The sequence below is a fragment of the Phocoena phocoena genome, chromosome 10, assembly GCF_963924675.1.
Source record: "Phocoena phocoena chromosome 10, mPhoPho1.1, whole genome shotgun sequence".
Taxonomy (NCBI): domain Eukaryota; kingdom Metazoa; phylum Chordata; class Mammalia; order Artiodactyla; family Phocoenidae; genus Phocoena; species Phocoena phocoena.
In genome coordinates this window covers 4,257,910-4,284,636 of record NC_089228.1, presented here as the reverse complement: position 1 = coordinate 4,284,636, position 26,727 = coordinate 4,257,910, and the positions used below count along the sequence as shown (strand labels likewise).

General features: G+C 37.7%; 1 protein-coding gene and 1 non-coding gene across 2 annotated transcripts in view; one reads left to right on the top strand and one right to left on the bottom strand.

Moving 5' to 3' along the window:
* The window catches only part of TMCC1 (transmembrane and coiled-coil domain family 1), a 157,083-nt gene that overhangs the window by 117,304 nt on the left and 13,052 nt on the right, over nucleotides 1-26,727 (bottom strand). The window lies entirely within an intron of this gene.
* LOC136130074 (U6 spliceosomal RNA) lies at nucleotides 13,766-13,869 on the top strand. The gene has a single exon (XR_010656279.1). It is a non-coding gene; the product is annotated as a U6 spliceosomal RNA (small nuclear RNA).

Here is a 26,727-nt window from a genome sequence, read left to right as displayed (position 1 = left end):
ATGCCGCTTCCCCTGCAGAGCATAGTGTGGAGCAACCAGGAAGAAACCCCTCATGCCAGGCTCTTCCCTTGGGAACACAAACAAAACAGACAATACATCCAATTCTGGCTGGTCTGGGAACTGCCTGAGGGACTGGCTTATGTCTTAGGTAACTCAGAGCCCTAAGAGAATAGGAACCAGAGTTGCAAGACACTGTAAACAAGATGCAAAAAGCACCTTACAGCTGCAGTTCTGCAGGCAAACCCCAGGGGGAGCTAAGATCAGAAAAGGCTTGAGAGGTCCTAGAAGGAATCCAGTATGCAAAGGCAGGGGGTAGGTGACTGTTTTTTTCAAATGCCCCCAGCAAAAAACCACAAAGCATATAAAGAAACAGGGAGGTAGGGCCCAATTAAAGGAGCAAAATTAAACTACAGAAACCGACTCTAAAGAAACAGATCTATGAGTTGCCTGACAAAGAATTTTAAATAACTGTCATAACAGTCACTTCAATACATGGTATTGGAAAAACTGGACAGTCACATGCAAAAGAATAAAACGGGACCACTAGCACAAAAATTAACCCAAAATGGATTAAAGACTTGAATGTAAGACCTGAAACCATGAAACACCTAGAAGAAAACATAAGCAGTAAGCTCCTTGACATCAGTCTTGGCAATGATTTTTTGGATTTGACACCAAAAGCAAAGGCAACAAATAAGCAAGTGGGAATACATCAAACTAATAAGCTTCTGCAAAGCAAAGGATACCATCAACAAAATGAAAAGACAACCTACTGAATGGGAGAAAATATTTGTAAGTCATATATCTGAAAAGGGCTTAATATCCAAAATATATAAAGAACTCATACAACTTAACAACAAAAAATCAAACTGATGAATAAATGGGCAAAGGATGTAAACTGACATTTCTCCAAAGATGACAAAAGACAGCCAACAAGCATATGAAAAGTCGCTCAACATCACTAATCATCAGGGAAATGCAAATCAAAACCACAATGAGATATTGCCTCATACCTGTTAGGATGGCAACTAACAACAACAAAAAAAAACAGAAAACAAGCGTTCGCAAGGACGTGGAGAAACTGGAACCCTTGCATACTGATGTAAAATACAAAACAGTGCAACTGCTGTGGAATACTCGTATGGCAGTTCCTCAAAAAATTAAAAATAGAATTACCATATGATCCAGCAATCCCACTTCTGGGTATATATGCAAAAGAATTGAAAGCAGGGTCTCGAAACGCTATTTGTACACCCATGTTCATAGCAGCACTATTCACAATAGCCAAGAGGTGGAAGCAAACCAAATAACCAACGGATAAATGGATAAACAAAATGTGGTCTAAACACACAAGGGAGTATTATTCAGTTTTAAAAAGGAAGGAAATCCCGTAACATGCTACAAGATGGATGAACCTTGAGGACATCATGTTAAGTGAAATAAGCCAGTCAGAAAAAGACAAATACTGTATGATTCCACTTATCTGAGGTACCTAGAGTAGTCAAATTCAAACACAAAGTAGAATTGTGGATACAGTGGCTGAGGGGAGGGGAGAAAGGAAGAGTTTTTAAATGGGTATAGATTTTCAGATTTGCAAGATGAAATGGTTTGGAGATCTATTTCACAACAAAGTGAATATATTTAACACTACTAAATTGTACAGTTAAATAGTAAATTTTGTTATGTGCTTTTACCACAAATTTTTTAAAGTTACACTAATTGTATTTCTGTCTATTTCCAAGTATGCTCTTTGATTCAGCACTTCTCTTTCCTTAAACCTCTCTCCTTTTCTTACATTTAGGCATGAAGATCAACCAACAGATGTCTTTTTCCAGAAAAATGGAATATTCTCTAAATAACAGGACATTCTCTCCAGATAGAAATGAAGACTTTTGACAATAACACATCACTGCAAGGCTTTAAAGACCTAATACCAAAAAAAAAAAAAAGGCTTACTAACAAGAATCCAGGTTCTCCTTTCTGATTTGTTCTTTATAGTACCTTATTACTCATAATCACACAATGTTAAAAAAGAATTCTTTGAAACATCACTTCTTTAGTCCTCATCTAAATTCTATTTCTCATGCATGGCATGTTTTAAAGGACAATAATTACATTAAAAGTAACTACAACACTAAATGAAATAATTATAATTGTGAGGCTTTGCTCTCTCAGGTGGTACCCCACACAATCGTTTACAACGCCCAGAGCATGTGCTAAAATGAACACAATCACAGTCAGACACAAAGCAACAACTCTTCCCTCACAGACTTCAGAAACATCTCTAGCAGTGAAAAATGACAACACTCGTGAAAAGAAAAGACCCAAACACCACACATGTATGGTCAGCAAACCAAACAACAAGAGAAGGTTGCTTAGGATTGTTATGTCTTTCTACTGAGAGGACCATTTTAGCACTATGAAAATGTCGTTCTTTACCTTTAGCAATACTTTCTGCCTTAATGTCTAACCTATCTGATATTAACATAGCTTTAACAACAGCTTTCTTTTGGTTAGTGTTTGCATGGTCTTTTTTCTGTCTTTTTACTTCCATCTTGCTATTTGTTTTAAATTTGTCCCATGTGTTCTTTATTCTTCTTTTCTACTCATCAAGTATTTTTAATATTCCATTTAATCTCTTCTATTATTTTTTATGCATTTTTGTGTTATCCTTTTAGTGGTAATCCTGTAAATTATAGGGTTACAGTCTACCTTAACCACCTTCCAAACAAACCAATCCTTCCCCCAGTCCTTTTTGCTATTGTATATTTTATCTCTACAATGTTTTAAATCTCACTGACAGTCATATTATCATTTTAAAGTTCAACTTTTAACTAACTTAAGGAAATACACATAAAGGCTGTATACAGAATAAACAATACTAAGTGATACTATTCCAGCTAAATTGATACTTGCTGAAATCCTCTACAGATTTGTAGCCTGGCAGCCAGGTACTCAGGTAGTATGTGTTAGTGTCCAAATTCACAGGCATCGTGTATCTAATTGGCACTCCATGGAATTTATAGCCTCCAGCCTCAGTAGTGTGGAGCTTCTAGAACACCATAGGAACCCTGATGCAACTCTTGGATGTACAGTTATACTGAATAGGGACCTCAACTCTTCCTCTTACTTATCATTTCATCTCATCCTTTCCTCCTACTGGAATATTTCCAAAAATGCTATAGAACAAATTCCTACATTGGACAGAAAGGACTGTTAACTAAACTATTAAGATCTTTTAACTTTGTTATGTTGAATCACATAAAATTACCATTTTTATAGGCTAGAACTGCTCAACTATTGGTAATTTCATATGGCTCAAAGTACTACTTAAGTATAAAACATAATAAAAACCACAGTTTGGTTAAACTTAATCTAGATTTCCTTCACCCAAATCAGGATTTCAAAAACTAAACTTTAATACCCAAATTCAAATTTTAAAAAGATTATTCTGTCTATGACACTCTAGGTCAATGAAAAGAGAATGAACTTTATGTTTAGCTGTCCAGTAAAAAGAATCTGAGACAGAAGATAACTACAAAATTGCTATAGGAATGCTATTTTTTAAGTGGCTACAGAAAGAAACAAATGGATCCTAGCCTTTTCTACTTTACAAGAGTGGGACCCTATATTTCAAAAGGCTCTGTATGTGCTGAAAAACAGACTAACCTGGATCACAACCAGCAGAAATGAAATTTTTGCTGATTTCTACTTTGAGGACAAAGACGACTTTAGAGGGCAATTCTATATCAAAGTCCCTCACGTTTCTGTTGTAATAAAAGCTTCCTTAGAAAGGAATCATGGATTAAGCATGAAGAACTGAACATATTTATCTTGGCTTTCTACTAAAATTGAATAACAAAAGGCATATACCCAGAAAGGCACAGCAAACTTGAAAGGAGACAACAGTAAATAAGAGATGTCAATAAAACTCTCTGGGAGGTGAAAAAACGATGGTCCGGTAATAAATGACAGCTTTTGGGTTTTCTCCAGTCAGATAAGTACTTGGCAGGGTAGTGGGTGGTGTGAGGAAACCAACAAGAAGCAAGCCTATTTATGCCAAAAGTATAGAAAGGTCAAGACTTAGAAGTATCAGGGGCTACTCAAAAACAAGGGCATTGGGTTGGGCCTGAAAACAGGACTGGTTATAAGTATTTATAATGAACACTTAGATCTAGATCAGCAGCTCATTCTCCTAACACACAGGAAGGTGATCGGTCCAGAGTTTTATTTTCTGGGGAAGACTGAAACAAGGGACGAGAAGGATTCTAGACTGAGAGACTCTAGACACAGCTGAGGGCTGGAATGAGGTACCATTCTAAGGACAGAAGGATTAAACTGATAAATGAGAATTTTAGTCCTCTTCCTCCTAGCGGAAGGCACTAAGCCACAAGGCGGCCAAGCTATTACCACCACCATCATTCATCCGCCAGCAAATGCAAAAGTTTGAAGATTCTCTTGAAAAGGTGACTGTAGAACTGAAGACAAGACCTATAGATACTGACAAGTGGAGGGGTCTGCAATAAAATGGGTCTCTGCCTAATTACTCTACAGCAAAAAACCACCAACCTACAAGCCTTTCACAAAGGAGAGCTTCCCACAACATTTCAATGCCTCCCTCAAATATGAAGACAAAGCCATGGCAAGAAAGATACTTGAGAAAAGCCTGTAACAAAAAAGACAGAGACTAAAACACCCAGGAAAAAAGAAAAAGGGAAAGAAACTCTGAAGAGACAGAGACTATATAGGAAGCAAAAAAAAAAAAAAAACCTTCGACACAAAAGAAAACATAACCTATAAAAATAGGTTGTTATAAAAAAGTTTTCATAGAGGAAAAAGCACTTCAAAAATTTAAAACATGATAGAAATGAAATATTTTAATGGAAGGACTGGAAAATAAGTTTTAAGGAAATTTCCCAGAAGTCAGGATACAAAAGAGTCAGAAAATAAGGAAACAAAACAAAACAGGAGATCCAACCTCTGACTAAGAAAAAGATAAATGGGGGAGAAAATTAAATAAACAGTACAAATGAACTACAACTGTATGCAATAACATGGATCAAACTTAGAAAAATATTTCTGTGTAAAAAGCAAGTCACAGAATACTACATAAGCTATAATATCATTTTATAAAGCCCCCAAAACAAGTATAACTAAACAGGGTCACATACAATATGTAATTAAATATTTTTTTTTAAGTAAAGTGAGTGAAATAAAAACTTTTCAACAGTGGGAGAATCCCATACAGTTCCAAGAACATGGTGATGGTAATGTTCTAATGTTCCCATTCTTTTTTTTCCGGTACGCGGGCCTCTCCCTGTTATGGCCTCTCCCATTGCGGAGTACAGGCTCCGGCAGGCTCAGCGGCCATGGCTCACGGGCCCAGCCGCTCCGCGGCATGTGGGATCTTCCCGGACCGGGGCACGAACCCGTGTCCCCTGCATCGGCAGGCGGACTCTCAACCACTGCGCCACCAGGGAAGCCCTAATGTTCCCGTTCTTTACGTTACGTGGTAGGTTCACAGGTCTTGTGTGTCATAGTACCTAAGTTTATTTTTATATGAATAAAATATTATATAATAAAAATTTAAAACAAAATCAGTTTTTCTCCCATCAGGTAAATGCTTGGCAGGTTAGTGGGCGGTGTGGTGAAAACAAATTTGGGAGGTTTGATGGAATAGAAATTAATATTGCAAGATAGTTTTCTAAAACTACTGTTTCTAGATCCAGTCTTTGAGTTGTCCAGATTGAAAGGACCCACAGTATACAGACCAAAAAATGCCAGGACTCACACCAAGGCACATCACTGTAAAACTTCAGGAAAACAGAGATAAAGAGAAGACTTTTAAAAACTGCTACCCAGAGGACTGCGAATCAGTATGGCACCAGAAGCTAGTAATACTAGCAGCTAGGAGATAAAGACACAATGCTTTACAAAATTCTAAGGGGAAATTATTTCCAACCTAAAATTCCACACCCAGTCAATGAAGTATTAAATTAAGTATTAGAGTAAAATAAAGAAAATCTGAAATGAGCATAATTTCTGAAAAATGATCTCCTATGCATCCTTTTTCATAAGGCTCCATGGAGAATGTGCTTCATATAAAGTAAGGAATAAGTCAGTAAAGACAACAACATGAAACCAAGGAAACAGGGATCTTTTATTAACAGAGGAAGGAATTCTGACAAAAGGTGTGTGGTCTTACACAGCAATCAATTCAGACTACAGGAGAAGTGAGGGCTCCAGGAGCTATACCACCAAGAAAAAGATAAAACAGAAGAACATATGATGCTTTTGAAAGTATTGAGAGAAGATTTATAGTTCTTACAGAATCTGGAGATGACCCAATTACAGCTATAAAGAACAATAAAAATCGAAGCAATTAACTCCACAGACAACAAAAAATTGTATAAAAAGGGAAATGTAATCATATACTATAAGGTTAAGGTGTAAAAATTTACATTGACACAATGTAAACAATATATTGAAATTTAACTAAAATCTTAGTAAGATGTGAGCAGGAGAGATAAGCCACATCATCACCTTCATCATAGGAAATCAACAGATGTTATCTAAAATAGAAAAAAATAGAATTAAGCATATTCCAGAATAAAAACTTAAAAGTTTAAATATGGTTGCCTGAGGAAAGTAGGAAATAGGATCAAGAGTTCCAGTCATTAGAACCTTGTACAGCATGGCTGTTTGATAAACATAAAAATTAAAATAAATTTTCCTTGGGTTAGATATACTGAAGAAAATACTTGTTTGTGAGAGCTCTGAGAACTTGAAAGATGGCAGTAAATGAGTCTATGGATACTTCTTCACAAAAAAACGTAAGGGAATTTCCTAGCGATCCAGTGGTTAGGACTCTACTCTCTCACTACCAAGGGCCCGGGGTTCGATCCCTGGACAGGGAACTGAAATCCCACAAGCTACATGGAGCAGCCAAAAAAAAAAAAAAGTAAAATAGCAGATTCGCAAGCAAGTAAAATATTTTATACTTCTATGTTGAAAAGCGGAAGTCTGTGACTTTTAAATTCTTGGTTTCAACAATTCTCTGAAGGACCAAAGACACAAACACATATTGAAATAAAATTAATTTTTTAAACATCATTTGTTCCTCTAGCTTATTGTTGGCCTAAAGTCACAATTCAGTCTTCCTTTATCAGAATGCTTTTCAGTGTTTCCAGCTGTGATTTTAAAAATGGTAACTAGGGGGCTTCCCTGGTGGCTCAGTGGTTGAGAGTCCGCCTGCTGATGCAGGGGACACGGGTTTGTGCCCCGGTCCGGGAAGATTCCACATGCCGCGGAGAGGCTGGGCCCGTGAGCCATGGCCACTGAGCCTGCGCGTCCAGAGCACAAAAAAATGGTACTAGGACAATACTGAATTGTGAAGCCAGAGACAGTAAATGACAAGAGATGCAAACTAACAGGAAGAAAAAAATCACAAGGGTACAAATCTTAAAGAAGAGAGATAAAAGACAGTATCTATAGAAAAATATATAATTAAAACATTCAAATTACACAAAAAAGAATGGCTTTTGTTATTTTTCACATTGAACATATGATATTGTGATTTATAATACATGTCTTGTGTCTGTGGTTCCTAGATCATGGCTCCCAAGACTCTTGGAATTCTTAAGGGTAAAAGCAATGGGAGCGTCTTGTTATAATATTTGGTGTTTCATCCTCAGTTCCTAAAATAGCTTCAGAGTATAAAGGTGAAATGGGTGTCTTATTATTCATAACAAGCCCCTTTCAACTACACCTGAATTTGTGCTAATGAGGTAACTTTTATAAAGCCCCTAGGTAACCTGGCGGCTAGTTACCAGGGGAACCAAACCATGTGATTTCAGTCCATCCCATCCCACCCAACCCAACCCCTACCCCAGGGAAGGAAAGAGGGACTAGAGATTATACTCAGTCACCAGAGGCCAACGATTTAATCTATCATGCCTATGTAATGAAGCTTCCATAAAAATCCCTGAACCACTGGATTTGGAGAGCTTCCAGGTTGGTGAACACACGGAGGTCCTGGGAGAGGGCAGGGAAGCTCTAAGTCTCATCCCACATACCTTTCCTTATGCATCTCTTCCATCTGGCTGTTCCTAAGTTACATCCTTTTGTAATAAAGCTGTAGTATAGTAAGTAAAATATTTTCTCAAGTTCTTTTATCCGTTCTAGTAAATTAATCAAACCCAAGGAGTGGGTCATGTGAAGGTTCTGGAACCAGCTGGTCAGAAGCACAGGTGACAACCTGGATTTGTGATTGGCGACAAAAGGGGAATGGGAGGCAGCCTTGTGGGACTTAGCCCTTGACTTGTGGGATCTGATGCTATCCTCAGATAGTGTCAGAATCACATTAAATTGTAGGACACCCAGCTAGTGCTGCAGAGAATTGCTTGGTGTGGGGGGAAAAACCCCACACATTTGGTAACCAACAGTGAAGTGTTCTGTATGAGTAGTAAAGGAGAAACACATAGGAATGTTTTTTCCTTTATACAAACATCAATGTCTTTTGCAAAGATTTTTTGCCAGTTTCAAGGGTAGTTAATTTTTTTTAAACCTCATTTTTAGGTAAATCCCACTAAAAGTAAAAAAATAATTACCCAGTAAAGTTAGTCTGGATGTGACAAACTGTGTCTCATCTAAACGAGGAAACTGATTTATTTTATTCAATTGATTTTATTTAGTAAAACACTAGAGCCACAAATCCTCATAATGATGAAAACAAGATGTAAAAGTCGAGGGACCTAGAGTCTGTCATACAGAGTGAAGTAAGTCAGACAGAGAAAAACAATTACCGTATGCTAATGCACATATATGGAATTTAAAAAAACGGTACTGATGAACCTAGTGGCAGGGCAGGAATAAAGATGCAGATGTAGAGAACAGACTTGATGCAGATGTAGAGAACGGAGGGGAGAGAGGGAAGCTGGGACAAAGGGAGACAGTAGCACTGACATATACACACTATCAAATGTAAAATGGATGGCTAGTGGGAAGCTACTACATAGCACAGGGAGATCAGCTTGACACTTTGTGACCACCTAGAGGGGCGGGATAGGGAGGGTGGGAGGGAGGCTCAAGAGGGAGGGGATATGGGGATATATGTATACATATAGCTGATTCACTTTGTTGTACAGCAGAAACTAATACAACATTGTAAAGCAATTATATTCCAATGAAGATTTAAAAAAAAAAAGATGTAAAAAACTCAAGCTTATCTTGATCTCTGTACCAACCTACAAACCTCTGTATCCTAATGCAACAGAAGATAATGAGACAGAACTGTAAGCAGACAACAAGGAATACGTATCACAAACTAGTAGATAGACCCAAGGCAGGTAATTTATACTGTGGCCTAAATTCTCCTGAGCTATAATCAGATCATAAACCTTTATTCCCACTCTCACAAAGCTAAACTTCTGATAATTAGAAAATAGGCTGAATTCTATCTTTATGCAAAGAAACTTAAGCAAGGTCACCTTATACCCGAAGGCCCTCTGGGCAAACATTCCTAGGAAGAATATATTAATCTCACACATATTTATCTACTTAAACTTAATTTGATTCTATGTTCAGTGTAACTCATCACAATTCATGTAAAGACAAAGTATGATAACCAAGGAATATGGAAAATGGAAGAAACCTTATCAAAGAAACATTTTAAGTCGTAACAATCGCACTTAACAGTAACAAAATGGGGTAGATTATTTTCTTCAGCTGTTTTGCATTCTTGCATCAGAAAACAGTTCCAAGGAGTAGAAAACTTGGACCCTGTTCTTTTGCTAGAAGAATGTACAGTTGTGACCTGAACCATCTACAATCATTGAAAACAAGTCTAATGTTTTTGGAAAGCCTGTGGTGAGCTTAAGCCAGAAAGCAATGTTTAAGATATTCTAGTCCTACGGTGGTTATTTAAATGTGCATTTGCATAACTGCCTAACAGGAGACTTTTACTAATAAACCAAGAGTATGCTCCCTAAGATTGTATATGTTCTAATAAGCCTCTATTTTGGTAAAGTCCTAGAAAACATTTTCCACAGAGCATCCATATGGGGGAGGTTATACCAATCTTCAGTTCCTCTGAAGCACTAGTCCACTATTAAACTTCTTATAAAGAAATGCTCAGAAATAAATAGATCAGAATTAAGGCTCTCTTTCACTCTTACGGCCTTTCATTCATTTCGTGATTTTTACATTGTTAAGAGAAAAGTGCAGTTGAGATGCAAATCTTCTCAATAAATACAGGATCAGCCATTACGAAAAAAAAAATCTCAAGTTTTGGTGATTCCAGTATCACTTTTAGATTCACTGGTGCAGAAGGGCTTTTGCCTCTGTGTTAGCAATGAGAGAGAACAGGGTATTATATAAACCAGGAAAGAAGAAAACCACCACCACAACAGAAAAACTTCAGCAGGTACTCTATAGCACTGAAGTCACATTCACAATACTCAAATCAAGATATGTATAGTGAAGAAGTTGTAGGTTTACTGCTGACTTACCCTGGTTAGTTGGATTTCACAAACCAACCATCCGCTCACAGAAAACAAAAAAGGGAGTTTATGGAGAAGCTAAGGTTTTTGTTTTTAAGGTGACAGAGTTTTGAGGTTTAAAAGATGAAGCTGTTCAAGTTCTACCGCAGAACAGACTAACTTTAATGAAATAGTACTTATATATGCTACACGGAATTTAACAAATCGAAACATATTTACTAAGCTCTCTGTGATACTATACACTTTAAAATATTTGCTCATCTATTCTAAACTTGTTTTCATTTCTCTCTCTTTGATATAATGAAGCAGAGTGAATGATAAAGTCCATTGTTGGAATCCCTTGTAGTTTATATATTTACTCTCCCATTTAGTCAGGTTATAGGCTTGAAAGAAACCTTAATATTTTTTCCTACGTAGAGGTGGCCTGAGAATCAGAAAACTTCAGATTTCTAAAGGTGACAGCAGAAGAGCTGAGCAGAGGTTTGGATGAAGTTCAACAACTTCCTAGCATACTCCTGAGCCATATCTTCATTCACAGCCTAACTTCCCCGCAGTGTTTTAAATTTAAGTGCTCAACCTATGAATTCCTATCTGTAGTCCCAGAATCTTAGAAGAAATATCAGAAGTCGTTTCGTCCAACTCTCGATTGGAGTCGTGGATTTTTCCTACAACATGCATGATGTGTGGTTCTCCAGCCTTTGCCTGATCACCCCAAGGCAGCCTACCTCAAAACTGGACAGTTCTACTGTAAAATTTGTTCTTATATTGTACTAGTGTCATATTTCTCAGACAAGTACAAATGATTTCCATATTATCCAAAAATTCTTTAGAGGGAAATTATCCTGACTTTTAATTTTGGCCTAAATACAGGATACATGCACCCCAGCGTGTATACAAGACAATCAATGAGTCATGGAAAGAAAACATTATAACTTTCATTTATATTTTTTATTCATCCCTTTCATATCTATTTTTGTGTTATATGAGATACATAATATACAGGAACAATTATATAAAATATTAAAATACATAAAATATAAAAACATTAGAGATACACTAAAAGGTGTGGGTGAGCAAAATAATTTGGAGGCCACTACTCTAGACAGTTAATGAACTTTCCATTATTTTTTTTAAAAATTAGGTCATAGGAGGCCTACCTATATGATAATGAATTTTTAATAGATATTAAATACTCATAAACAGTGTACCACCAACTATGTATAAATAAATGTTCAGCATCAGACCTTAAGGGCACCCAAATAATCTTTCAAAATATCAAAATAATAAAGTGACTTTCTTGGAAAAAGAGTGCAGAACTAGTGGCAAAGAAATGGACTATCCAACTCTCCATCAAGCTTACACCATGTGTGTGGCAATTGTGTACATGTACACATACACTCATACATACGTACAAACATACACACACGCCCAGAGGGGGGATAAAGACCTGTGAGGATATCTTTCATTATCCCTCCAACCTAAATCTAAAAATTCAAACTAAGTTAACTGAATTTATCTACCTTTAAAGGCCTAAGCTGGATTCTCCAAAATCTTAATATTGGAAGTGACCCCCAGAACATACCAAGGCCATTTCAATTAACATTGAAAATACTGTTATCCTTGAAATTAGTTTTCAAGTACATTACTGTTTAGAGCACACTATCAAAATGCTTTATTATTTGTTCATGTTGTCGTGAGTAGTATTCTAAAAAGGCAAGGGAATAATGAATGAGTCTTTGGAAAATCACTATATCTACCACCTTTAGAAAGACGGGCACATTTAAATTAAATTAGGTTTTCAGGGCTTCCCTGGTAGCGCAGTGGTTGAGAGTCCGCCAGCCGATGCAGGGGACATGGGTTCGTGCCCTGGTCCGGGAAGATCCCACATGCCGCGGAGAGGCTGGGCCCGTGAGCCGTGGCCGCTGAGCCTGCGTGTCCGGAGCCTGTGCTCCGCAACGGGAGAGGCCACAACAGTGAGAGAACCGCGTACCGCAAAAAAAAAAAAAAAAAAAAATTAGGTTTTCACAGCACATTGTCTACTTTCTGTTATTTAAAACCAAAACAACCTTATTGACCAAAATAAAAATCCTGAAGTTATTTACCAACCACAGGGTCTCTGCAAAAGTTCAGAATTAGTGCCAACATTTGTTAAAAATTAGCTCCAAAACCAGATTGGTAATTAAAAATAAGACTTTGGGATTATTATTAGGGTTAACCAAGAAAATTATGTTTAAAATACACTGCAGCCAGTAAGAATCACTAGTACAATGCAGAATTAGCAATTTCATTAAATACTCTCAGCAGTACCAGAAGGTACCAACAGAGGGCCTCTAGAAATAGTGGTAGTAAAGCTTTCTAAAAACATCTTTCCCAAGTAAGCTAGGGAATGAATTAATTCCCTGGTACTGATTTTTGCTAAAAAGAAAGTTTAAGTTCAAATTAAATTGTCAACAACTGATTAAGACTCTAGCTCAGAAATTAAATCTGGGAATTTCTCTTAAACTAAAAAAATTCACCCCCAAACCAGGACAGCAATATTCAAATGTCAAATACTGCTTTCCAGATTACGACTTTGCACTGTAGGATCAAACTTTTCTAACAGTTTAAACAGAAGTGCCAGCTCTTCAGAATATTATTTTTTAAAAAATTATGTGACATCTAAGAAGATCATAAAATCACAAATATGGTGGAAAAGCAACATTTGCTATCTTACTATCCGGAAAATAAGTAAATTGCTAACAAGAATTTCTTCCTCTTAGGGCCCTACAGACCCAGACCAATCCATATCATCACTTCTGATTTTCTGAGAGATTCTTTATTACAATTTCAGAGGCTGAAATTTCTATTATTTTGAGCTGGGAATTTTTTTTAAAGACAAAACAAAAAGTTCACTAGAAAAGTCTTCTAACATTCTCAAAATTACTGAGCATCTATATTTTTAAAGCACTATCTACAAAATTTTCAACTGCTCTGAATTAAATTCTATGATTTTCACCAGGTGAAAATCAAAGATGATATGAAAAATAAGTCAAACTGCAAAAAGGAAAAACAGCTTCAAAATAGAGCTGTGTATATTAAAAGAAGCATATAAGACCTTAGAATTAGAAAAGCAATAGCTAAGCTCTAGTCACCACTGTAACCATATATGGACGTTGTATTTTGTTCTGGAGACCATCATTTAAGAATTACCGAAGAACTAGAACAACCAAGAGTTGATGGACCAGTGTGACTAAGTATTCAAAATTACAATGTGAAAGAACACCCTAGTGCTTGCTTCAGCAGCACATATACTAAAATTGGAACACAGAGTGCAGTAACACGGCCCCTGAACAAGGATGACATTCAAATTCGTGAAGCGCTCCATATTTTTCATGGGCCTCTAGGGTCCTTAGTGAATTGTTTAAACCACAAATTTAAATCTGTGACTGCCAAGAATCTTCCTGATTTGGAGCTTCCTGGTAGAGCCCAGGGAGATTCCAAATTCATTTGGCAGCCCAGAATCTCATGGCTAGAAGGCCATTCTTTAGGTCAGTTTTCTCTTTGAGCTATCTGCTCCAGGCCTTACTGATGGCTACAAGATTTTTCTTGGCAAGACCCACAGCAGCAAAGGGTAGTGGTCAAAAGCATGACTTTTGGAGCTAGAAAGACTTGGTTCTGATATCCAATAAACTTCTTACCAGTTGTGTGAACTTGACAATCTCTTCAACCTCAATTTTTTGTTTCCTCACTTATGATATAGAGATAACTTCACAGTACAGTGTTTGCGAGGATTCACTACTGCATTCTACACTTAGAATGCTTGGATGAAAAAATATTTGTTGAATTAAAAACTAAAAAAGAATATCCCAAGGACTAGGGATTATTAGCCTCTAGAAGGGACTATTCAGAGACAACACACTGCGAAAGCAATTCATACCTGCAGAGGCAGTACACATTCTGATTGGCCCTAACTGGAGAAATACAAGGAACCAGATTTTGGTTTTACATGTTAGATTTGCGTAACAGAGGCATCCACAAGTAGAATGGGCTTCTTTGGGAGCCCAGACAACCACCTGGGGAGAATGTTACCAAGCTAAATGACTGCAGAAGTACCCCCCAATTTAAGATGTTGTGTTAATTCAAGGCTTAAAAAGAGAAGTAGAACTTTCTTAGGACAATGCTCCAGCACTCTTGCCTTACCCCTCCAGATGGCTATAGAAACGTGGCAGGGCAGGGGATGGCAAGAAAAAAACACAATTAAAAATAATCATTGCTACTAACTGCCATGTTACCTGCCACCAGTCAGATTACCTGGAGGCAAAGATAAATCAGTCAATTACTTCTCATTTCCTTTCTTTTTTTTTGCATTATGTGGGCCTCTCTCTGTTGTGGCCTCTCCTGTTGCGGAGCACAGGCTCTGGACGTGCAGGCTCAGCGGCCATGGCTCACGGGCCTAGCCGCTCCACGGCATGTGGGATCTTCCCGGACCAGGGCACAATCCCGCGTCCCCTGCATCGGCAGGCAGACTCTCAACCACTGCACCACCAGGGAAGCCCCTCATTTCCTACTTTTAAAACAGTGGAGGTTATTAAGACTGTGGTTACTTTTGGACTTCGAGCAATTTCACTGTGGCCTTTTGACATAGATATGAAAATGAGAAACACTTCTTTCTTTTAGTTAAATTCCTACTTTATTCATTTCTAATATAAGAGCTGATTATCAGACTTCAAATCTTGTTTTAATTTAATCATTAAGACTAACTGTTTAATTTTTTTCCTTAGGTGTTTCAGGAAAATTAGTCTACTTAGATGTACCTTCCAACTGGTTGGGAGGTTACCAATTTTTTGGCAGTCTAGAGCCTTCTAAGATTTTCTATACTCTATGCCCTTATATTATACTCTTCACACTAAGTACATGATAACAAACTTACAATACTAAGGCACCTGTGCTCAGTAGAGTCGAGCAAGTGACTTAGACTCAGCCATGTACTAGCTCACTAGTCTTAGGCAAATTTAAAATTTTCCCTAAGCCCTACTTACCTCATTTGTAAAAAAGGAGATCAGACCTACCTCAAAAAGCTGACATGCAACTTAAATTACACAATGTGGATGTGTAATTTAAATTACACAAGATACTAAAAAAGCTGAGTATGATCCCATACAACGATATTAAAACAAAGTCACTTCCATAAAACATTCTTGCAAAGACTACTACCAACTTACACAGAAAAGATTCTCAATTATCAAATGAGTCATTAAAACTCAGTATTCTTGGGTTTCCCTGGTGGCGCAGTGGTTAAGAATCCTCCTGCCAATGCAGGGGACACGGGTTCGAGCCCTGGTCCGGGAAGATCCCACATGCCGCAGAGCAACTAAGTCCATGAGCCACAACTACTGAGCCTGTGTGCCGCAACTACTGAAGCCCGTACGCCTAAAGCCTGTGCTCCGCAACAAGAGAAGCCACCACAATGAAAAACCCGTGCACTACAACACAGAGTAGCCCCCGCTCGCCACAACTAAAGAAAGCTCGGGTGCAGCAACGAAGACCCAATGCAGCAAAAAAAAAAAAAAACCCTCAGTAGTCTCAGGGCAGGTTTCTTGGTATCTTAAGGCCATAAGAAAGATGATAAAGGATAGTTCTCACCTTCATCCCTTAACTATAATTCTGCAAATTATGTTATGGTTAATATTAGACTTTAAGTATGAACTCTCTTTTCCACCCCAGTCTCAACCTCACAATGCAGAAATAGCTCCATGGAAGCTATTTAACTGCCTATCTAACTAAATAGAAGACGCCTTATTTTACATACTATATATAATTAATACACTTTTCCTTATTATTTTATTTAGATATCTGAGAGTCCAGAATGTCATTACTCATATTTTAATTATAAACAGTATTAAAATAACTCTAGAGAATCATTACAGTATTCTATTTCCATCGTTACTGTAAAAGATGACAAGAGTTATTTAAAAGTATTAACATAAGAAACCAAACAAGGGTAGTGTTGAAATCAGCCTTTGTCACTGCTCTTAGATTTCTGTCCTCATTCAAAAAGCTTATCTAAGTTACCAATGTTTGGAAAAAGGAAAAACTTTCTTGTCCCCTTTTCTTGTCCCCTACATGGCAGAACTGGTGCTCTTCGATTCTTTGACATAGTCAACAGGATAAAGAGGCGAGAATGCTGAACACAGAATCAGAAGGAACCCAGGGATCTGGTCCTGATATCACTCATAACTTAGCTGCATTACCTCAGGCAGGTTTTAACATTTTTGGACCTGTAAAATGAGGAGCCTGATTAGGATTAGCCCAAAGGCTGAACAGTCTCTGAGTCTTTGCTAATCACCTGGCAATAGCCAGTGATCTTTTGACTGAAAATCATTTGTGTTGCAAGGGACTCATTTTGTAACTGAAGGTTTCTAAATTCTTAGCTTCCTTGTTATTACAATATCGAAATCTGTGTCAGGGCTCCTCACTCTAGTAAGATGTTACCGTGATAAAATAAAATGTAACTGTCAGTTCTTAATAAATATTTGACTTGATCTTGGGTTGAAGATATATTTTTATAATATATAAACCAATAAATCCTTGCTAATCCTTTTTACAAAGGAATTTGTCATAATATTAATTTTTGAAATCAAACATATTTTATATATTTTAAATGATTCTATTTAGGAAAAAAAAGATGTTTTCAAAGTCTAACTATACATAAAATGAGAGACACAAATTAATGCATAATAAATATACGCTGACCCTGAAGTATGAAAGCTCAAAAGTGAAATCCGGTCTGCTCCCACTGACTGACAAGATCACAGGACATAATGAGGTAACATCAAAATAAGTCAGTTTTTAACAAACACTTACTAAAGCCCAATATTATGGTAACTGGCCAAAGTTGCCTATCTTTCTTTAGATAAAATGCTGTACTATGATCGCTGAAGAAAAACCAATCTGTTCTAGTGATTATCTTCTATAATACACGATCCTTGTCTGTCCTTCTGCCTGTTTATTTACCTATAAGTCTTTGGAAGCTAACAGTCACAAGACAAATCCTTGCATCAGTGTTCTGGATAAACAGAAGAGTAGTGGACTTTGAGTGCTAAAATTCTCCCCCACTCCTAAGATTCAAGGCTATTGGTAAAGTACTCAAATCCCTTGTGAATAAAAGGGGAAAGCAGAAGTTAAGTCACATACTACAATACATTCCTTTACAGGTCTAATTACTCTCAAGACTCTATTTATTTTGCAATATAAAGGAAAAGGAGGTTAAATTTAACTTAAAGAGTGAACTTGACTTTGCATTATGTTGAGCGTTCTCACAAAAGCTGCTGCTTGGAACAGAAGGAATACAACTCAGATTTAAAAAACAAAACCAAACAAAACTTGAGGAGGCATCCCTATGATGATAACTGTGCATGATAAACTTAGCAAGGTCAAGAACATCCTATCTATACCTTCAATTCCACTCTTAGGACAACCATATTAAAAGTCAACATAGGATCATTAAGGATAATAAACATATCTTTTGGGTCACTACATAAATATACTATATTAAAAGAAACATACACATTCTGGACATCTAAGCTAGGGTCAATAAACATAAAAGTTACTTCCTTTGGCACGCAAGTTTTGTTCTATAAAGTACCTTTACTGGAGAACAACTAAAAAGCCAAAATACATCTTCATCTCTAACTTATTCCTACTTTTGCATTCCCATATGATTCCCTTGATAGGGAATAAAATATTCCCTTAACAGCATCAGCTACCTAACTGACACTAAATACACAAAAAAGAGAGATCTGTATTGGTTTTCATTTAAAAACTACAATTTTCAACTGTTTTTTAGGAAAACAGACATTACTTTACTAGTTCTCCCAAGCATATCTTTGGGTTTTAAATTTTGTTTGTCTTTAACTATTTTAAATTCTAACATTGTCATTAAATTCTACCTACTCTACTATTGTCTATTCCATTTCCATAGTTATCAATTCAGTTCAGTATTTTAAAAGAGCACCTACCACTATATGATAGTCACTACTCAATCCAGCCCATATCCTAACGATTCCCTGTACTTCCACCTACTTCTCCTGGTCTAGGGGCACCACCTTGTGGTCAGCAACAGGAATTACCCTTCCCATCATCTCATTTCTTCCCCCATGGGAGAACATTACACCTGGGCCTTCTGGTTTTGCTTGCAGCTCAATTAATTCAATCTTACAAATCTCCCTTTCATTTGAACAGAGCAGAATGTCATCCTGGTGCAATTTACCACAGAGAATAGAGTTCCTTATTTATAAACCTGGATAATTCACAAACTCTAAGTCTACAAATTATTTGTTACTGAGTAAGAATGAGAAGGAATGGGTTTTTGAGAGGTAATTCAAAGATGAACTCCAGACAGCAGCGGGTGCTGAGCTCTGTGTGTCTTTTCCAGCGTTGGCCTCAGCTGGGAAGTCCTTCCGGGCCTGCGCAGGCCGGATCCCACCTTGTGGAGATACGGGCCGATGGGGAAAGACGTCTGAAGCTCCTGCTGCTCCTGAGGTGCCAGTGTGGAGGCAGTGTAAGCAGCTGGGGCGGTGCTGCGTGGGACCTCCAGTACAGGAGGAAGGTGACAGGTGGTGCCTTTTCCTTGAGCCCTGCCCACAGCTATGTAGTCCCACTGCATGGAAAATCCACACGTAGGCCTGGAAACCATAATTCTATCAAAGGTGGTTCAGACTATTATTCAGTGTGAAATCATCCCAACATTTTGGGCTCTTAGCCACCAAAAAGTGGGAATTACAACAGGAAGAGTAAACCTCTCTCCTTCTACCTCATCTGCCTGCCTCAACCCTTTCCTCTTTTCTCTAATCTCCAGATTCAGCCAGGCATTACAAAAAAATTCCCTTTCTTGAGAGAAATGTGCTCTCATGCACCTCAGGAGATTTGTTTGTGGCCTGTGGTTTTAAATAGCCTATTTATTTCCCAGTGGGTAGAAAATCAATTTTATGGATCTTCAAACAAATGTAATAACCATCATGAATAATAAAATTAAATATTAAAGTGGCAAAAAAATTCCCTTTCTCTCTGTCCAAACTGAAAGCAGCCCATGAAACTTCCCTAACTGCAGCCTAATAAAGGTATATTACTTTTTCTAAATTCATCTATAAACAGGGAAGCGATACAGTGAGTTCTGAAGTGATACTAACCTTTAAATAGAGAACCAGGATCACTAACCTCAAAGTTTCCCTTCACACTTGAATATTGTCTTAGAAGTTGGTGGATGTTTATAATACAAGGCAGCAACTTCTTAGCTCAGCTCCCTGATACCTCAGCTTTTTTTTTCTTATTTCATTCCACCTTGAACATAACTATTTTAAAAAAGCGAATATGATATTTTCAACAAGCAGCCCCCCTTTCAAAAATAATGAGGGGTCCCTATATCCAATCACATCATCAAAATTATTGTTTCACATTCAATATGCTAAATCAAAGACCTACCCTAAACTGAAATTTTAGAAATCAGCTATATATAATCATATGCTCTTCCAATCTTATCTTTCATTACTTCCTCTAAATTTCTTACTGGTCCTCATACTGGTTAGGCCCTAGGGTTCTATGTGGGGTATAAATAAAGATAACTAGCACATGGTCCTAACTCTTGAGAGGCTCACAATTGGGGTTTCTTCTTCTTCTTTTTATTCCTTTTTTTTTTTTTTTTTTTGTAAAGGTCTCACATATTTATTACTGAGCCAAACACTAGTGCAGAAACACTGACACAAAGAGAAAAATCATTTTCGCAATAAAACACATCCAGCTGTTCTGATGGTAGTGATGTTTTCAGAGTGATATGGTAAGATGCAAGTGACCCTGACACAGCATAAATATGTGTGCCATGCCATGTGCGGGGCTCCTTACAGACCCAGCTTGGTTCTTCTCCTATGTCTTCTCTTGGAGACATACCTGATTTTATTACCAGCTTTCATTCGAATCCTTTGGGGAATGGGACAATTCTCTTTTGTTTCTTGGCCAGGAATCGCTTGACCCTGAAAGTTTGTGAGAAGACATGGCAAGGAGCAAATTCAACCGCACACAGGATGGCGGAGAAGAAAGAGGAATTGATTCTTCTTCTTTTTAAAAGCACATCTCAGCTATTTTGAAACGCGAAATCTGCATGTATTGTGTTGTCTTATAATGGAGAAGATCTATACTGAGTGTGCCTCATACTCCTAAAACATCTCCAAGGAGCACATTCTCTATAAAGCCCCTGTCAACAACTTGACCCCATACTTAGCTCTCCCTTCTAGGAACTTCTACTGTCCTTAATTTCAGTAACAGCTGATTATACAGTGTTCTCTAACAAAGCTTTTAACTGATAAGAAAAGGTTATAATATGCTATAGATATTAGTAGCCTCAGACCTCTTAGGTGGCCAAGTAGAGCCTACAGTGATTGGATCAACCACCTCAGTTGTAAACATGTCATCACTTTATCCTGCTTCTAATTTTCAAATTAGAAGTAACTTTAAATATTATTTAGTACAATGACCTCATCTTGAAAATGAAGGAAATGAAACCTAGAGAATTTAATTTGTTTAAGGTCAGGCTGATATAAAAAAAACAGAAATAAGGCATTCTTAGAACCAAAACTGTACGCTCCTGACTTCCGGGCTTGATTATACCACATCACACTGCTTCTTTAATTGCCACTTACAATAAATCTTGCTGTCCCAACAAGACTGTGAGGTCTCTGAAAATAAGGTTGTAACATGATTTATATGTAGCTCTCATCTCTCTCAAAGCGCCAATCTCCAACTGAGGAGTACTTAAGGGATAATTGTTGGTGGGATAAAAGTATCTGTTGTAAAGAAAGGTCTCATTTAATAAAAAAGATAATTTTAATTTACGTATTTAGAAATGTGTTTGAATACTATAAACATTTGTGTGTATTCATATATGTACATAAATAGAAAATGAGAAAGAGGACAAACACACTTTAGAAGAGTGACCTGAAACTACACCTTAGACTAGGCAACTTGACAATTCTAAAAGCTACATCTAAGCACAGTAAGCTTGTTAAAAACAAGACAACAGGCCCCAAATGGAGTCACTTATGCTAACCCTCACATCGTCAAACTGAGAACTAAATTACAGTTTTGTCTCTCCCAGAAATGGACTCAAACCAGCCAATCAGGAATTGCCTGATCAGCACTAGTTAGGTAACCCCTGCCATCTTCTACAGGGAAAGTAATCTAGCAATAACCAATATACTTTTTTGCCTAGTATAACTTCCTTGTTCCTGCTCCCTTCAGCCTATAAAAGTCTTTCATTCTGTACAGCTCTTCAGAATTCCTTCTATTTGCTTAGACTGAAGGCTGTCCAATTCATGAATCATTGAATAAAGTCAGTAAGATCCTTAAATTTGCTCAGTTGAACTTTGTTTTTTAACAAAATGAAAAGTACTAACACTTAAACCATACAACATAAGTTTAAATAATGCATACAGCTCAAATTCTCATTGGTAAGAACTATTCTAAGTATTGCTCCTCACCTATCTGCCACATGTAGACAGGAGGCTATGACTTACGGCCTTGATGTGCATTATCATTTTCTCCCCTAAACAATGTCCCCCCAAATCCAATTTCAGTAAAATTTCTTTCTAGTATAGGCCTTTGGGACCTTCCCCTTTGCTCTTCCCTCTGCCTGGTCTGCTCTTTCCCTAGTTATCTCCTCACATCCTTCAGGTCTTTGCTCATGTATCAGTGAGGTCTTCCCCGATCACTCTGCTTAAAATTTCCTGCCCTAGAATTCTTTATTTTCTTTCGCAACTGTCATATTGTGCATTTTACTTATATGTTTTGTTTACCTCCTCTTAAACTTCACCAGGGCGAGCATTTTTGTCTGTTTTATTCACTCATATATTCTTAGCCCCTAAAACTGTGGTGGGCAAAGTATGGGCCAAGGCCCAGATACTGTTCACCACAGTCAAACCCAGGCATGCCCATTCAGTTACATATTATGGGTGACTGCTTTCATGCTACAACATGGTTGAGTAGTTGCAAGACAGACCACATGGTCAAAAATATTTAAATGACTCTTTACAGAAGAAGTCTGCAGATCCCTAACCTAAAACAATGCTAGGTCAAACACTCTATAAACAATAATGAACAAATGTACAAACAAACATACATGGGGGAAAACATTTCTGATCCCACGGTATTTTATACAATATATAACAGAAGAGCATCTAAACTATCACCATGAAAGCCTTTATAGTATGCTTAACCAGGCTTGCACTTTCATCTATACAATTTTTCATATTCCACATCATAAACAAAGAAAAAAATGGGCAGGAGCACTAAAGATGAGATAGTTAAGTGACTTGCCTAAAATCACTTGCTAGTAAGTGGCAAATCAAGGACAGAAGCTTTTTTTTTAACACTATTTTCCATTATAATCAAGCACATTTTAATCAATCATTTTACACTCTTCTATTTGAGAATGAGGTACAAAATCTGGCTTTATAATGTTACAAGTAACCTGAGTGTTTACAAGTTTGACTCATCATAAAACAACAATTACAATATACAAAAACTTGAGGGAACTAAACCAAATTAAACTACCCTGAATTAGCAGGCCTCCTTTCTCCTCTAACTCTACTGTCCATTTCTCCCCTGATGACACCACGTTATTTTTAAATATAACACTAGCCTAATACTGTGGCACATTTATATACAATTGACCCTTGAACAACATGGGTTTGAATTGCACAGGTCCACTTACATGTGGATTTTTTTCAATAAATATAGCACCTGTATTTTCATCCTACAGATCTTTAACTAAGTGTGGGGGGGAAGTTTGTGTTTGATTAGAGATCACAATAGTGAATTCAAAAGAATTAGGGTTTGAGTCCCGATTCTACCCAAACCAAACTGTTTCAGCTTCCTGTCCTTGGGTGAGTAATTTATCAACTCCTTTGGGGGTTTTATGGGGTTTTTTGTTTTGGTTTGGTGTTTTAGGCAGTTCTACACTTTATAAATCATTTCCCCCCCCTCAAATCCTTTTCCCAATCAGGTTGCCACACAATACTGAGCAGAATTCCCCATGCTACACAGTAGGTCCCCGTCGGTCACCCATTCCAAACATAGCACTGTGAACATGTCAATCCCAAACTCCCCAACTATCCCTCCTCCCCACCCTTCCCTCCCTCCCAACCATAAGTTCGTTCTATATCAATTCCATTGTTTTTGATGCAGAGATGGCAATATGTGGATTTTCAACTGGGTGGGGGATTGGCACCCTGAACTCCCACTTTGTTCAAGGGTCAACTGTACTACACTGAAATTTCAAATCATTTACTTAAATAATCTCAATTTACACCATGAAATGTATACTTGACTTCTGAACCACTATGAATCTTACCATTGCTTCAAAACATGGCCTATCTCTAACCTACTGTCATGAAAACATGTATTCAATTGCCAACTCCTTAAATTTTGATTCTTTCATTGGGCCTCTGCTGAATAATTTAGCAGTTTTCCTAAAATGTTTTATGATGTTGCATAAAATCTACATCAAAGCTCATTATTCTTTTCTTCATAGAGAATCCCTTTCTTGACATACTGTTAATTAACTCCACTTGCCTTCCAGGGACATACTATTGGAACCTTCAAAATCTTTCAAACTGACCATTGTTATTCTCTTGCTTTGATCTCTCTGACTGCTCTACTTGAGGCAGCTAAGACCCTGCTTTCAGTATCATTCTTTCTTGCCTAGATTCTACAACAGACTCCTAACAGGTCCTCCGAGTATCCACCCTCGACCCCCTGCAGTCTATTCACACAGCAGCCAGAGTGATCCTTTTTAAAAAGTAACTCTTCTTTTTTTTTTTCTTTAGATTCCATATATGTGTTAGCATATGGTATTTGTTTTTCTCTTTCTGACTTACTTCACTCTGTAGGACAGACTCTAGGTCCATCTACCTCACTACAAATAACTCAATTTCATTTCTTTTTATGGCTGAGTAATATTCCATTGTATATATGTGCCACATCTTCTTTATCCATTCATATGTCAATGGACACTTAAGTTGCTTCCATGTCCTGGCTATTGTAAATTGTGCTGCAGTGAACATTGGGGTGCATGTGTCTTTTTGAATTATGGTTTTCTCTGGGTATATGCCCAGTAGTGGGATTGCTGGGTCACATGGTAGTTCTATTTTTAGTTTTTTAAGGAACCTCCATACTGTTCTCCATAGTGGCTGTATCAATTTACATTCCCACCAACAGTGCAAGAGGGTTCCCTTTTCTCCACACCCTCTCCAGCATTTACTGTTCGTAGATTTTTTGATGATGGCCATTCTGACTGCTGTGAAGTGATACCTCATTGTAGTTTTGATTTGCATTTCTCTAATGATTAGTGATGTTGAACATTCTTTCATGTGTTTGTTGGCAATCTGTTATGGAGAACCTAGGGGCAGGACAGGAATAAAGACACAGACGTAGAGAATGGACTTGAGGACACAGGGAGGGGGAAGGGTAAGCTGGGACAAAGTAAGAGAGTGGCATGGACTTATATATACTACCAAATGTAAAGTAGATAGCTAGTGGGAAGCAGCCGCATAGCACAGGGAGATCAGCTCAGTGCTTTGTGACCACCTAGAGGGGTGGGATAGGGAGGGTGGGAAGGAGATGCAAGAGGGAGGAGATATGGGGATATATGTATATGTATAGCTGATTCACTGTGATAAAGCAGAAACTAACACACCATTGTAAAGCAATTATACTTCAATAAAGATGTTAAAAAAAAAAAAAAGGTAAGTCAGATCATATCACCCTTATGCTCAAAACCCTCCAATGCCTCCCTGTCTCATTCAGAGTACAGCCAAAGTCTTTATGATGTCTATGAGGCCCTACCCCATCTGGCTACCTGGGACCTCTCTGACACCATCTCTTACTACTGTCCCCTGCTCACTCAGCTTTTCCTCACTGGCCTCCTTGCTATTCCTTGGACATGTCAGGCAGGCTCCCATCCTGGAGTTACTTCATCTGCCTAAGTACTTATCCCCCAGAGGGCCAGCCTTGTGAGTTAACTCCTTCATCTCAAGTCTGCACTCAAATGTTACCTTCTCAAAGAAGCTTACCCTTATCATCCTACTTTATACTGCAACTCACCTCCCCTCTATACACACTCCTTATCTCTTATCTTGGTCTAATTTTGTTCTTTTTTTTCCGTAATACTTATCATCTTCCAACATAACATACCATTCATTTATTGTATCTATTGTACGATATCTCCTTCAATACAAAGTAAGCTCCATGAGGACAGAAATTTTTGCCTGTTTCATTTTTTGGTGTATTCTAACTACCTAGAACATTGCCTAGTGCATAGTATGTATTTAATAAGTACTGATGAATAACTGAATGAAAGCTTACTCCATTTCAGAAACTTATCCATGTACATTCTCAAACTCACTAATTAGACATCCTTTCTTGCTCCCTATCTCTATTTACTACTAATTCATCAAACAAATAATCCAAAGGCCAAAGTATTAGGCATGGGGAATTGAAATATGAATAAGACACACTCCTGCCCTTAGGTAATTCTTCTCTCCACTCCCATCATCACTTCTTTGATCCAAAATACTGTCATCTCTCACCTGGACACGACAGGCATCTGGCTCATCTACCTGCATTCCATCTGAACCCAGTCAATCCATTCTCCATGCTATAAGCATAGTGATATTTTCTAATCACAAAGTTGAAACTGTCCCCACTTGCTTAACACATTTTTGACTGGAGATGTATTACGGCCCCGGGTGTTAGTTTCTGCAAAAATTGCCCGGTCAGTAACGTGTTAAAATGCTTTGATGCTACTCATTCCTCTTAGGTAGAGAAAAACCCCTTAACACTCTCTGCAAACCTCTGTATGAACTGCTTCCTCTCTCTCTCTCCAGCCTTAACCATTGAGTGCTTCCATGTGCACACAAACAGACATACACACCTGCCATCCTATCCCTCGTACTCAGTAAACTTCCTTCTATCTTAGCACCTCTGCACCTGCAGTTCTCATTCCATCACCTAATTACCCCAGCTTATCCTATAGATCTCTATCACTTCCTCATGGAAGTATACCCTGACTTCCTTAACTAGGTCAAATGTTCCAGTAACAGGCTCTAGTAGCACTTGTCACAGCTGAAAATTTAGATTTGTTTGAATGATTTTTTTTTAGTTTAGTTTTGTTTGTTTTGGTCGCACTGTACAGCATGCAGGA